A 14,506-nucleotide genomic window follows, 5' to 3' on the forward strand; every position below is an offset into this window, starting at 1 on the left:
CTCAGCTAACCTCTTATCATGCAGGAAATACTGTTATTATTACCATGCAATACACAGGGTTCATGGATGGGTTAAAGTGACTTGCCCTGCATCACATAGCTAGCCCAAAGTCAAGCCTAAATAAGGTTTGTATGGCTCTAAAGATACTGGTCTTATCATTATGCTACGAAAAGTATTATAAGTATTTTTATAATAAAAGTAATTTTATAGTATTTTTCTCCCATGCTTTTAAAAGTGTTTTTTCTCCATTCTTGTTGCATGCATATACAAAATAATATGTATGTCTGCGTTGGACGTTTTGGCCCTAAAATCAGGAGGCCCAGCACAAGAGCTGGGACACCGTGTTGTGGTCTGACCGCCATAAGGTGGCAGCAGAATCTGAAGCTTTTTCACTGACATGCAGCCCAGCCCCTTCTTGCCCTACAGGAATCTGCCCAGGTAGAGGAGCCCTCCTTGTCCTCATTATCCTTTGATCACTAGTCTGGCTTCAAATTTTGCTTTTCATCATCCCACTGCGCTGCTCCTCACAAGTGAGCAAACACAGAACTGGCTTGCAATAAAACACCACTGTTGGACTTCCCTGGTGGCACAGTGGTTAAGAATCCGCCTGCCAATGCAGGGGACACCAGTTCGAGCCCTGGTCTGGAAAGATCCCACAAGCCATGGAGCAACTAAGCCTGTGTGCCACAGCTACTGAAGCCTGTGCACCTAGAGCCCGTGCTCTGCAACAAGAAAAGCCACTGCAATGAGAAGCCTGTGCACCGCATGGAAGAGTAAAGCCTGCATGCAGCAACGGAGACCCAACGCAGCCAAAAAAAAAAGACACCACTGTTGCTAACACACTGAATTTTCTGTACTTGAGTCCTACTCAAGATGTAACTTATAGGGCTTCCCTGGTGGCGCAGTGGTTGAGAGTCCGCCTACCGATGCAGGGGACACAGGTTCGTGCCCCGGTCCGGGAGAATCCCACATGCTGCGGAGTGGCTGGGCCCGTGAGCCATGGCCACTGAGCCTGTGCGTTCGGAGCCTGTGCTCCGCAACGGGAGGGCCACAGCAGTTTAGAGGCCCGCATACTGTAAAAAAAAAAGATGTAACTTATATAAAACCAAGGGACTTGGTTTTACCCTGGGACTTCCCTGGTGGTCCAGTGGTTAAGAATCCACCTTTCAATGCAGGGGGCACAGGTTCAATTCCTAGTCGGGGAACTAAGATCCCATATGCTGCATGGCACGGCCAAAAAATTTAGAAAATAAATAAATAAAAGAAGCTGTATTGAGGACTGCTAGTCAGAACATCCTTTTAACACACAATGAAGCTGAACCTATGACAGTCCTGTGGAACAGCGAGATACTGAATTTGAAGGTTCCTGGAGCTGGCACCAGGGGCAGTGGAATGCTACCCCTCCTCCATCCCTCCCCACTGTGCTCAATTCTCACCATCTTCATGAAGGCAATGAGCTCTGGCCAGATACAAGTGCCTGTGGCTCTGGAAAAGACTCTCGGGAGTGTAGCCCCAGAAGGAAAAAAAGCCAGAAGGGTTATCTAGACTGTTTCAGAAAAATTCTGCCGCTTCTCCTATGTTTGATTAGGGCAGAGGGTGAGTCTCCTTGTGGCCCCTTCTCTCCCATGGTGCTCTTTCTGACCAGGGCTCCTTTGGGTCTCTGCTCCTGACCACGATGCTCTTCCATAGCTGGGTGAAGCCCCACCCTACAAAGGTCCTTGTTGTCAATGCAACCACCCTCTCATGACACCTCAGACAAACATTTGAGAAATTATGCTCTTGCAGTGCGGGATGGACAGAGAGCGGGTGACCCGACTTTGAAGGAGGGGGACCTCACTGTGGCAGCCTCTCCTACTACCATCATCTCCCCATAGCCCATTGTCCCAGCCCTTGACAAGCTCTAGGGGTTTTTCCCCTCTGAATTTGACTGTTGAGGGAAATGACCCCGCAATGTTACATTCATTTAATAGACCCCTTAGTTGGTCTGAAGGATGAAGGGGAGTGAAGAGATAGGTGTTGCAGTGGAGGGAGAAACACCCCAGGGTAAGGGGCCAGCGTGAGGGACAGCTGAGATGGCTGGAACTTTGACAGTAGGAGCAAGAAGCGCAAGATAAGATCAGGGGTTGATGGGGTTAAAATTTTTGATCTTTGTCATGATAGTGATGGAGAGCCATTCAAGAGTTTGAAACAGATTAGTGATATAACCTGATTTGTGTTTTAAAAGATTATCTGTCTGCAAAATAATGTGGAGCGGGGTAAGCATGTTAGAAGGATATAGCTGTGGCCTAAGTGAGAGATGATGGTGGCATGAGGGTGGTGGCAGCCTGGATGAAGAGAAGACCTATTTAGAATCTGGGGGGAGAGGAGTGAAAGATGCATTTACAACACAAAGATAAGGTTATTTTCCTGTGACCATGCTTACCCTTCCGTACACACTCACACCTACATTTATACTTTCTCTCCACCTTGGAGGGAAGATTTTCTCTGTCAATCATCTCAGAGGGAGAACTCAGGGACCTGGTGGACTGGGGTAAGGAGATAAACATACAATAGGTGAGATGAGAAGAGTGAGACCCCAAGGTGTGGGTCACTCTAGGTCAACAAATCTATTCAACTTCATCTCTCCAGGCCCTCCCTCAGAACCCTGGAGAAAAGCCAGCCAGCTGCTTCCCAGGAAACCAAGCAGCTCCCTGAGTCCTGGTCCCTAGAGAAGCTGCACCAGAGTGCCATGGCAACAGCGGTCATGTGACACACATAGGCCCCCACCTCCATGTCCCCAGGACCCGGGGCACTGCAGTTGGAAGGAGGTTTGGGAGTAGGACCCAAACCTCCTCAAGCAGGGCCTCTTAACTATCTTGGTGACAGACACAGCTGAGGTGTGATGTTTTCTGACTTTAGCTCTCCACAAGGGGCTAATCTAGCCCAGCCAGAGGGAAGGGTTTAGGGGGGCTACAGGCCAAAGGACAGGAAAAGCTGGAGGCCATGGAGGAAGAAGCCAGGTGCCAAGAGAGGGAGGTTGGCCACTGGCCTCCAAGCAATAGAATCAAAAGTAAGAAAGTGCTCAAAAAACAACAGGATGGGGGCGTATCAAAAGGACACAGGGGGGCTTCCCTGGTGGTGCAGTGGTTGAGAATCTGCCTGCTAATGCAGGGGACACTGGTTCGAGCCCTGGTCTGGGAGGATCCAACATGCCGCGGAGCAACTAGGCCCGTGAGCCATGGCCGCTGAGCCTGCGCGTCTGGAGCCTGTGCTCTGCAACAAGAGAGGCGGCTATAGTGAGAGGCCCACGCACCGCGATGAAGAGTGGCCCTGCTTGCCACAACTAGAGAAAGCCCTCGCACAGAAATGAAGACCCAACACAGCAAAACAAAAAATAAATTAATTAATAAACTCCTACCCCTAACATCTGCTTTAAAAAAAAAAAAAGAACACAGGAACTGATCTAAAGGAGCTCCCAGTGGTCAAAGCTGGAACAATGTGAGCAATAAAATAAATAATATAGTATTGAATTATTATCCAAAACATGAAATAAACATACATGTGTTCATAGTGATAAAAATATATGTTTGAATACATAAGTAAATGGGGGCAGGAGAGAAATCTTCCCCCTGAAAATTCATTTATCATACACCAATTTTCCCTTCTCTAGGAGGCAGAGATTAGCTCCCCTTCCACACCTGAGGGTGGACTTGACACTGGCTGTATGCCAAAGAATAGAGTTTGGAAAGGGAAAAATAGTAACATTACTATCAGGGGAGGAACCTGGCAAACACTGCCTTAATCATGTGATCAAAGTAAACATCATGGGTGATGTGTGGATTTATATGTCCCCTACTGTGATGCAATGAGAAGGAAGCCAGCAATGTAGGAAATGCCTCTTTCCCCACATCCTCCCAACATTGGTTATAATCAAACCAGCTACAGATCAGAGGTTCCCATAAACTCCTCCTCAATTAATTTGCTAGGGCAACTCACAGAACTCAGGAAATAAGTTTACTTACTAGATTACCAGTTTGTTGCAAGGGATATTAAAGGATACAAATGAAGACATACACAGGACCTTCCACCCCAGTGGAGTTTGGGGTGCACTGCCCTCTTGGCACATAGATGCATTCTGGTTCACTAACCTGGAAGCTTTCCAAACCCCATAGTCCAGGTATTTTTATGGAGGTTTCATTAGGTATGATCGCTGAAATCATTGGCCATTGGTGATTGAACTGTCTCCAGCCTTTCTGTCCTCTCTGGAGGTCAGAGGGTGGGGCTGAAAGTTCTAACCTTGTAATCACATGCTTGGCTCCTCTGGCTACCAGACTTTATCCTCAGGTTGCCTGGAGAGCCTTATAATAGTCACCTTTTAACATGAACTCAGGTGTGGTTAAAAGGGCTTGTTACAAATAATAAGATATCAATTTCACATTTATGTTTCAGGAACTGAGGACAAAAGATCAAATATTGGGCTTCCCTGGTGGTGCAGTGGTTGAGAGTCTGCCTGCCGATGCAGGGGACATGGGTTCGTGCCCCGGTCCGGGAAGATCCCACATGCCGTGGAGCAGCTGGGCCCGGGAGCCATGGCTGCTGAGCCTGCACGTCCGGAGCCTGTGGTCTGCAACGGGAGAGACCACAACAGTTAGAGGCCCGCGTACCTCAAAAACAAACAAAAAAAACAAAAGACCAAATATTATCACAAAAGATGATGTCATTGTTCCAATCATTTAGGAAATTCTAAGGATTTTGGGAGCTGTGAGCCAGGAACCATGGTGGAAGACCAAAATGTATATTTATTATAAATCACAATATTACAGGTTTATAATAGTGTGTGGTATGCAGAATAGTGGCCTCCAAAGATGTCCATGTCCTAATCCCTAGAATCTGTGAATGTTATCTTATGTGACAAAAGGGACTTTGTAGGTGTTATTAAGGATCTTAGATGGGAGATTGCCCAACATGTCCTAGGTGGGACCAATGTGAAGCTGAAACTGAGCAGGACCCTGTGGGGCCTTCCTGGGTACAAAATCCCCTCTGAGTCTCCCATTTCTTGCCTGTAGGAAAAAGGCTTTAGTTTCCTTGGTCTTTTCTGAGTTCCAAAGAGCAGGCACACAGGCAGTTACTAATTAGGGAAGTGAGGGAATGCAGAAACAAAGGAAAAGCAGTTAATCAAGAAAGGTAATGACAATAGTTCAGCAATAAGACAGAGTCCTAGTTTCTCCTCAAGGGATATACATAACAATCTGACACAAATCTTCAAGGTGTTCTGTAGGAATTGAGACTTGCCCCCAACCCATGCAGGTGGAGGATGGTGACCTCATGCTGAGCACAAGCACTAGACCCCAGACTAGCTGGAACGAGAAGGTTGATGATTAAAATTCCTGAAACATTACCCTGTTACCTCACCACCAGCCAACCAGAAGAAAGTCATGTATCCTGCAGCCCTCACCTCAAATGTTGTCTTTAAAAGCCCTTCTCTGAAATCCATCAGGTTGTTTGGGGCTTTTGAGCATGAGCTTCCCATTCTCCTTACTTCGTGCCTGCAATAAACGTTGTACTTTCCTTCACCACAATCTGGTGTCAGTAAATTGGCTTTGCTGCCTGGTGGGTGAGTGGACCTAAGTTCAATTCAGTGACTTGACCCAAGTTCAACACGGTGACTTATAAGGGGCCTTATTGTAACAGGGAAGAGCCAATTCTGACTCCATGTTACATCTGTTTCTTTTACTTTATCCTTTGCTTTTTATTGTTTTTGTTATTATAATCACTGTCTATAGCTTTAAGCATACATAATGGCCTGCCACAGGGAACCCTGCCCCTCTGCCTGACTGTTAAACTAAAAAGCCTTTATTCAGTTTACAGAGAGACATTCTGATCCTGCCCACCTGTGAATGGCTGCAGAAAAGAAGAAATTAACACATTCCCTCCTATTTTGCAAGATAAATGGCCTTTTTTTTTTTTTTTGGCCTTTTTGCTTTACTTCCTCACCTCCTCCCTGTCTCTGTTCTATAAAAGAAACTGGCATCCAGACCCTGATATGGGGACCCTAGTGCACCATCTTCTTGGTCTGCCTGCTTTCCAAATAAAGTTGCTATTCCTTGCCTCAGCACCTCGTCTCCAAATTTATTGGCCTGTCATGTGGCAAGCAGAGCAAGCTTGGACTCGGTAACAAATTGTGTTTCTACCTTATGACTTTGCACTCTCTGTACCCTTTGCCTGTACTGCTTCCCCTTCACCCACAATCTTTACATGGCTGGCTTTTTCTTGTTATTCAGAGCTCAGCTTAAGCATCACTTCTTCAGAGATGCCTTCTCTAATGATCAATGTAGAAATTACCTGTGTGGCCTCTGCTGTGTCACTCCACTTAAAAACATATTTATTTATTTTTATTGTAGTAAAATATACATAACACAAAATCTACCATTTTAACCATTTTTAAGTGTGTAATTCAGTGACATTAAGCACATTTACACCGTTGTGTAACCATCACCGCCATCCATCTCTAGAACTGTTTCATCTTCTTAAACTCTGTGTCCATCATACAAAAGGTCCCCATTCCTCCTGCACCCCCAACCCCTGGCAACCACTATTTAATTTTTGTTTCTATGAATTTGCCTATTTTAGTACCTCATATAAGTGGAATCATACAACGTTTGTCATTTCGTGTCAGCTTATTTCAGTTATCATGTCTTCAACTTTCAGCCACGTTGTAGAGCATGTGTCAGAATCCCATTCTTTTTTAAGGCTGAATAATATTCATATATATAATGCATATATGTTATATATATATATGTAAAACAGATAAATGGAAAAATAAAATGTGATACATTTTGCTCATCCATTCATCTGTTGATGAACACTTGGGTAGGTTCCATCTTTTGGCTAATGTTAATAATGTGACTATGAACATGGCAAGTATCTGTTTGAGTTCTTGGTTTCAATTCTTTTGGGTATATACCCAGAAGTGGAATTGCTGGATCATATGGTAATTCTATGCTTAATTTTTTAAGGAACTGTTATACTGGTTTCCACAGTGGCTGCACCATTTTCCATTCCCATCAACAGTCACAAGTGTCCCAGTTTCTCTGCAACCACACCAACCCTTGTTATTTTTTGTTTTTGGTAATAACCATACTAATGTGTGTGAAGTGGTATATTATTCCATTTCAGTTCTCTACATAGCCCTTGTAACTAGCTGAGATTTTATACACACATACATTTTTGCCTCTACCAACTATGTTGTAATCTCCATAAGAACAGGGATCTTGTTTACCACTGTATTACCAGCACCTAAGAGTGCCTGGCAAGTAATATGAGCAACAACAATAATGACAATAGCTACAACAAATAAAATAGCCAACATTATTATGTGCCAGGCGCTGTTTTATAACAATATAACAGTTCTATAGGAGAGGCATTATTATTATTATCATGATTTTACAGATAGGAAAATTGAGGCACAGGGAATTAAGCAACTTGCTCAAGGTCACACAGTGTCACCTTAGTTGCTCAAAAAATATTTTTTGAATAGAAGAGTAAAGGAATGAATGATGGGGAAGGAGGATTTTAGGAAAATAAGTTGGTAGACTATTGTCCTGGCACAAGTTGTTAGACCTTGACTTCTGGTACTAGCAGTGGTGATAGACAAAGGGTGGGCGGATTCAGGCCACTGCAGAAGGAGAATAAATGACAAGTTTCATGGTGTAAATGTGTATTCAGGAATGTCTCTTTAATGTACAAGAAAATTAGATTGTCTGGGATAGGCACATAGGTTGTGAGAGGGGGCTTAGAGATAGACCTCAAGGAGGTGAAGGGAAAACTAACCCCAAACACTCCTGATGACGCCATACATTTTAGTACTTGGTTATTTTCAATTTAGCACATTGTTGTATTCTGTCTTTATGAATTTTCCTATTTGATGTAGAGCAGAATAATGTAATTGAGCTTCTACTTTGTCTTTCATTCTTCTGATTTCCTTCTCCCATTCCTAGGGGGCAGTCTAGCTTTGGGTACCATTGCCTCAGAGCCATTTGTATGTCAAGACAGAAATGAAAGTAGTCAGAGGCAAGTTTAAGATCCTTGATGGTTGATACTAGACTACAGAAAGAGGGAGCATGTTAGTGTCTGAAGGGATAAGGCTAAAGTGGAGAGGGCAGAGGGGAAGAAAGAGTTCTGCAAGATTTTGGGGCTAACTTAGGGGTTCTTAAACATGTAAGAGCCCTGTCCCATTGGGGCATCCTGAAGCGGTGGTGAAACAGTAGAAAGGAATAGCACACAGTGCACCCCAGGTTCCAGGGTTGCCAGCCCTACAATGCTTCCTAAGGGGAAAAGTGGTCTGGAGGCTGTGGAGCTACTTCACAGGTCCCCCAGGGCTGGAACAATGAGCATCTCAGTGCTGCTCCCAGAAGGCCTCCTGGGCCTTTGCTCAAGACTGGATTGAGATTGAATTTTCACTAACCAGAAGGTTCAGAATTTGGAAGTAGATTTAATTTGACTGAAGGGAATTAAATTAATGCACTGTTTCTTGCTTACCCAGTTTGTAAAGCAAAGTTTATGCCTGCTTTAGGTGTGCTAGTCAGCTTCCCCGAATAGAAGAGACACTCTCTAAATGCAAGGATCACTTTTTATCATTCGTTTGGCCAAGAAAGATTTATTGAGCACCTTCTATGTGGTAGGCACTGATCTAGGTACTGGGTATACATTAAATTCAGACATGGTCCTTGCCCCCTTGGATTTACAGCCTAGTGATGGAGAAAGAAAATAAACAAACAAACAAACAAGTATATAAGTATAAATTGGGATGAATTCTATGAAGGAAAAGAACAGGGTCTTCATCTTAGTAGCAAAGTATCTAACATAGAAGCTGGCCCCGAAGCAGCACTGTCAGGGAGAAGAACTTGATGCAGTAATGTAGCCCATGCATCAGCTCCTCTGCTGGAGCAGCACCTCGACTGAACCCCAGGTCCTCGGGACTGATGCTGCCTTTTGCAATGGACAGACCTGCCAGATATTTTAAATTTGAACTTTTAATACTCAAACACCATGCCCAAGTCATCAGTCACATTCTGTTTGCTACTCTCTCTGAGGGGTAACTAACCTAAGATCTACTAACTCTGACTCATCCTGCAAGTCTCAAACATAAATTGCAAACCCTGAAGTGGTCAAGGTTTTGGTGTGTTTGAGGGACTGAAAGATGGCTGATGGCACTGGAGCGGTTGAACACAGGAAGAACAGGGCCAGATAAAGCTGGGGTAGCCGGGGGGAGGTGTCCCGGGCCATGGTTTAAGTTCGAATTTTTTTCTAAGTGCAATGGAAACAATGTGAGGATTTTAACCTGAGGAGTGCCTATCTAATTTTTCTTTTAAACCATATCCCATAGTGCTAAATATTAGGGGAAATGATTATCTGTTTGGTTGTTTGATGATTCCTTGCCAAATTGAATTAAACTAGGGGTTGGTAGATGGAGGGAAAGAATCCCTTTATGGAGATGGCTTCCTTATGGCTAGCAAAGACTGGGAAGTTAAAAACCCAAAAGTTCAGTGTTGAAGCCCTTTTACGTTTCCAAGTCTGTGAGAGTCAGAGCCTGGAAAATTTGACAAGTTGTTCTAATTTTCTCTTCCTCAACTTTTCCATTTTCCAGTCTGAAGAAAACACTGAGGAGTGTTTTTTTGTTGTTGTTGCTGTTTTTGGATAATTCACTGTGTTTCCTGATTTATATTGGTGTGTCAGAGATTCCAGGCAGTGTGTGTGTGTGTGTATGTGTGTGTGTGTGTGTGTGTGTGCATAGCAAAGTATTGAGCGAAGATTACAGTTTTAGGTGCAGGCAAGTTATGGTGAAAAACAAAAAGGAAAACTGTCCATACATAGAAAGAGACTTCTGGGCAAAGAAACGGATCCGTAAAATCATGGTTAAAAGTTGTCTTAGGCAGGGACGTGTGGGTCTGAGTTCCTAAGAAGCCCCATGGAATCAAGGGTGACGTCAGTGTGATTATGACCTTTGGGGCCTGGCAGAGCAGGAGGCTGACAACACCGCCCAGAGGATCCAGTGAGCTCAGATTCCAGGGAGGCCTCGTCACAGTCCCCAAAGATGCTGGAGCAGCAAACATGACCAAGGGGACCCAGGGGACTGAACTGCTTTTATCTGCTGTGCAATTATTATCCTTTTCTTTCATGCTTCCACCAGTATAGAAGCCTACCTCAGCACTGGTGAGGGAGAAAGAAGGAAGGAGCATTGATGCTCTGCTCCCTGTAAATTTTAGACCTTATGGGGAGACGTATTTTTTCCCATAAGAGAGCCATCTGCTGGGACAGGTTCCTGCCCACAAGGAGCTCATGGTATAGGTGATGAGACGGACTTGAAAACTAATAAAAGCAATAAAAGGAAGTGTATGAGCTTTGAGGTTAGGCCTGGCTACTAACCTCAGTCTGTCAATTAGTGATTAGCCATTTGACCTCGGGCAAGTTATTTAACCACACTGGGCTTCAGTTCCTTCATCAATAAAATGGAGACAACAATTTTTGTCCTATAGCAGAGTAACTGTGAAGATGAAATGAGAGAAATTGTATTATGTTCCTGGAACCCAGCAGGTATTAATAAACGATAGCTGTTATTACTGCCACTACTCAAGGTCACACCGTGTGACAGAGACAATATAGAGTCATCTATTAATACAAGATAGAGATGTTGACAAAGGATCCATTGTTCGACTGCCTGTGTTAGGAAGGGAAGGCTTCTCTTCACAGAAGACGGTCACACAAGCTGGATCTTGAAGAATAATTTCAGCAAGTGAGCAAGGAGGAAGAAGGGGAAGTGTATTTCATATAGAAGGAAGAGAATTGCATATACAAAAACTGAAAAAAAGCACAAGCACCTCAGTTCAGTTCAGTTCAGGTCCACTCAAGCTACATGAGCTAAGTGTCTTCTATTCCAAGTACTTAAAAGAAAATTTTATTGGAGTATAGTTGATTTACAATGTTGTGTTAGTTTCACGTGTACAGCAAAATGAATCAATTATACATATACATATATCCACTCTTTTTTGATTATTTTCCCATACAGGCCATTACATGGTATTGAGTAGAGTTCCCTGTACTATACAGCAGGACCTTATTAGTTATCTATTTTATATATAGTAGTGTGCATATGTAAATCCCAATCTTCCAATTTATCCCACCCCTGCTTACCCCCGGTAACCATAAGTTTGTTTTCTACATCCGTAACTCTATTTCTGTTTTGTAGATAAGTTCATTTGTACCTGTTTTTAAGATTCCACATAGGGCTTCCCTGGTGGCGCAGTGGTTGGGAGTCCACCTGCCGATGCAGGGGACACGGGTTCGTGCCCCGGTCTGGGAGGATCCCACATGCCGCGGAGCGGCTGGGCCTGTGAGCCATGGCCGCTGGGGTTGCGCGTCCGGAGCCTGTGCTCTGCAGTGGGAGAGGCCACAACGGTGAGAGGCCCGCGTACCACACACACAAAAAAAGATTCCACATATATGCAATATCATATGCTATTTGTCCTTCTCTGTCTGACTTACTTTGCTCAGTATGACAATCTCTAGATCCATCCATGTTGCTATAAATGGCATTATTTCATTCTTTTTGATGGCTGAGTAATATTCCATTGTATGTATGCACCACATCTTCTTTATCCATTCCTCTCTTGAAGGAGTTTGCTTCCATGTCCTGGCTACTGTAAATAGTGTTGCAATGAACATTGGGATGCATGTATCTTTTCAAATTATGGTTTTCTCTGGATATAAGCCCAGGAGTGGGATTGCTGGATCATATGGTAGCTCTATTTTTAGTTTTTTAATGAACCTTCATACTGTTCTCCATAGTGGCTATACCAGTTTACATTCCCACCAACAGTGTAGGAGGGTTCCCTTTTCTCCACATCCTATCCAGCATTTATTGTTTGTAGATTTTTTTTAAACATCTTTATTGGAGTATAAGTGCTTTACAATGGTATGTTAGTTTCTGCTTTATAACAAAGTGAATCAGCTATACATATATCCCCATATCTCTTCCCTCTTGTGTCTCCCTCCCTCCCACCTTCCCTATCCCACCGCTCTAGGTGGTCACAAAGCACCAAGCTGATCTCCCCGTGCTATGTGGCTGCTTCCCACTAGCTATTTATTTTACATTTGGTAGTGTATATACGTCCATGCCACTCTCTCACTTTGTCCCAGCTTCCCCTTCCCCTTCCCCGTGTCCCCAAGTCCATTCTCTAGTAGGTCTGTGTCTTTATTCCTGTCTTGCCCCTAGGTTCTTCATGACTATTTTTTTTTTACACACTATATATATGTTTTAGCATACAGTATTGGTTTTTCTCTTTCTGACTTACTTCACTCTGTATGACAGACTCTAGGTCCATCTACATCACTACAAATGACTCAATTTCGATTCTTTTCATGGCTGAGTAATATTCCATTGTATGTATGTGCCACATCTTCTTTATCCATTCATCTGTCGATGGACACTTAGGTTGCTTCCATGTCCTGGCTCTTGTAAATAGAGCTGCAATGAACATTGTGGTACATGACTCTTTTTTTTTTTAACATCTTTATTGCAGTATAATGGCTTTACAATGGTGTGTTAGTTTCTGCTTTATAACAAAGTGAATCAGTTATACATATACATATGTTCCCATATCTCTTCCCTCTTGTGTCTCCCTCCCTCCCACCCTCCCTATCCCACCCCTCCAGGCGGTCACAGAGCACCGAGCTGATCTCCCAGTACTATGCGGCTGCTTCCCGCTAGCTATCTACCTTATGTTTGGTAGTGTATATATGTCCATGCCTCTCTCTCGCTTTGTCACAGCTCACCCTACCCCTCCCCATATCCTCAAGTCCATTCTCTATTAGGTCTGTGTCTTTATTCCTGTCTTACCCCTAGGTTCTTCATGACATTTTTTTTTTCTTAAATTCCATATATATGTGTTAGCATACGGTATTTGTCTTTCTCTTTCTGACTTACTTCACTCTGTATGACAGACTCTAGGTCTATCCACCTAATTACAAATAACTCAATTTCATTTCTTTTTATGGCTGAGTAATATTCCATTGTATATATGTACCACATCTTCTTTATCCATTCATCCGATGATGGACACTTAGGTTGTTTCCATCTCCCGGCTATTGTAAATAGAGCTTCAATGAACATTTTGGTACTTTTTTTTAATGAATTATGGTTTTCTCAGGGTATATGCCCAGTAGTGGGATTGCTGGATCGTCTGGTAGTTCTATTTTTAGTTTTTTAAGGAACCTCCATAATGTTCTTCATAGTGGCTGTATCAATTTACATTCCCACCAACAGTGCAAGAGGGTTCCCTTTTCTCCACACCCTCTCCAGCATTTATTGTTTGTAGATTTTTTTTTTTTTTTTTTTTTGCGGTACGCGGGCCTCTCACTGTTGTGGGCTCTCCCATTGCGGAGACAGGCTCTGGATGTGCAGGCTCAGCAGCCATGGCTCATGGGCCCAGCCGCCCTGTGGCGTGTGGGATCCTCCCAGACCGGGGCATGAACCCATGTCCCCTGCATCGACAGGCAGACTCTCAACCACTGCGCCACCAGGGAAGTCCAATGTTTGTAGATTTTTTCATGATGGCCATACTGACCAGGGTGAGATGATATCTCATTGTACTTTTGATTTGCATTTCTCTAATGATTAATGATGTTGAGCATTCTTTCATGTGTTTGTTGGCAATCTGTATAGCTTCTTTGGAGAAATGTCTATTTAGGTCTTCTGCCCATTTTTGGATTGGGTTGTTTGTTTTTTTGATATTGAGTGCATGAGGTGCTTGTAAATGTTGGAGATTAATCCTTTGTCAGTTGCTTCATTTGCAAATATTTTCTCCCATTCTAAGGGTCATCTTTTCATCTTATTTATGGTTTCCTTTGTAGTGCAAAAGTTTTTAAGTGTCATTAGGTCCCATTTGTTTATTTTTGTTTTTATTTCCCTTTCTCTAGGAGGTGGGTAAAAAAAGATCTTGCTGTGATTTATGTCATAGAGTGTTCTGCCTATGTTTTCCTCTAAGAGTTTGATGATCTCTGGCCTTACATTTAGGTCTTTAATCCATTTTGAGTTTATTTTTGTGTATGGTGTTAGGAAGTGTTCTAATTTCATTCTTTTACATGTAGCTGTCCAGTTTTCCCAGCACCACTTATTGAAGAGGCTGTCTTTTCTCCATTGTATATTCTTGCCTCCTTTATCAAAGATAAGGTGATCATATTGCGTGGGTTTATCTCTGTGCTTTCTATTCTGTTCCATTGATCTATATTTCTGTTTTTGTGCCAGTACCACACTGTCTTGATTACTGTAGCTTTATAGCATAGTTTGAAGCCAGGGAGCCTGATTCCTCCAGCTCCATTTTTCTTTCTCAAGATTGCTTTGGCTATTCGGGGTCTTTTGTGTTTCCATACAAATTGTGAAATTTTTGTTCTAGTTCTGTGAAAAATGCCAATGGTAGTTTGATAGGGATTGAACTGAATCTGTAGATTGCTTGGGGTAGTAGAGTCATTT

The sequence above is a fragment of the Delphinus delphis genome, chromosome 12 (genome assembly GCF_949987515.2).
Source record: "Delphinus delphis chromosome 12, mDelDel1.2, whole genome shotgun sequence".
Lineage (NCBI taxonomy): Eukaryota > Metazoa > Chordata > Mammalia > Artiodactyla > Delphinidae > Delphinus > Delphinus delphis.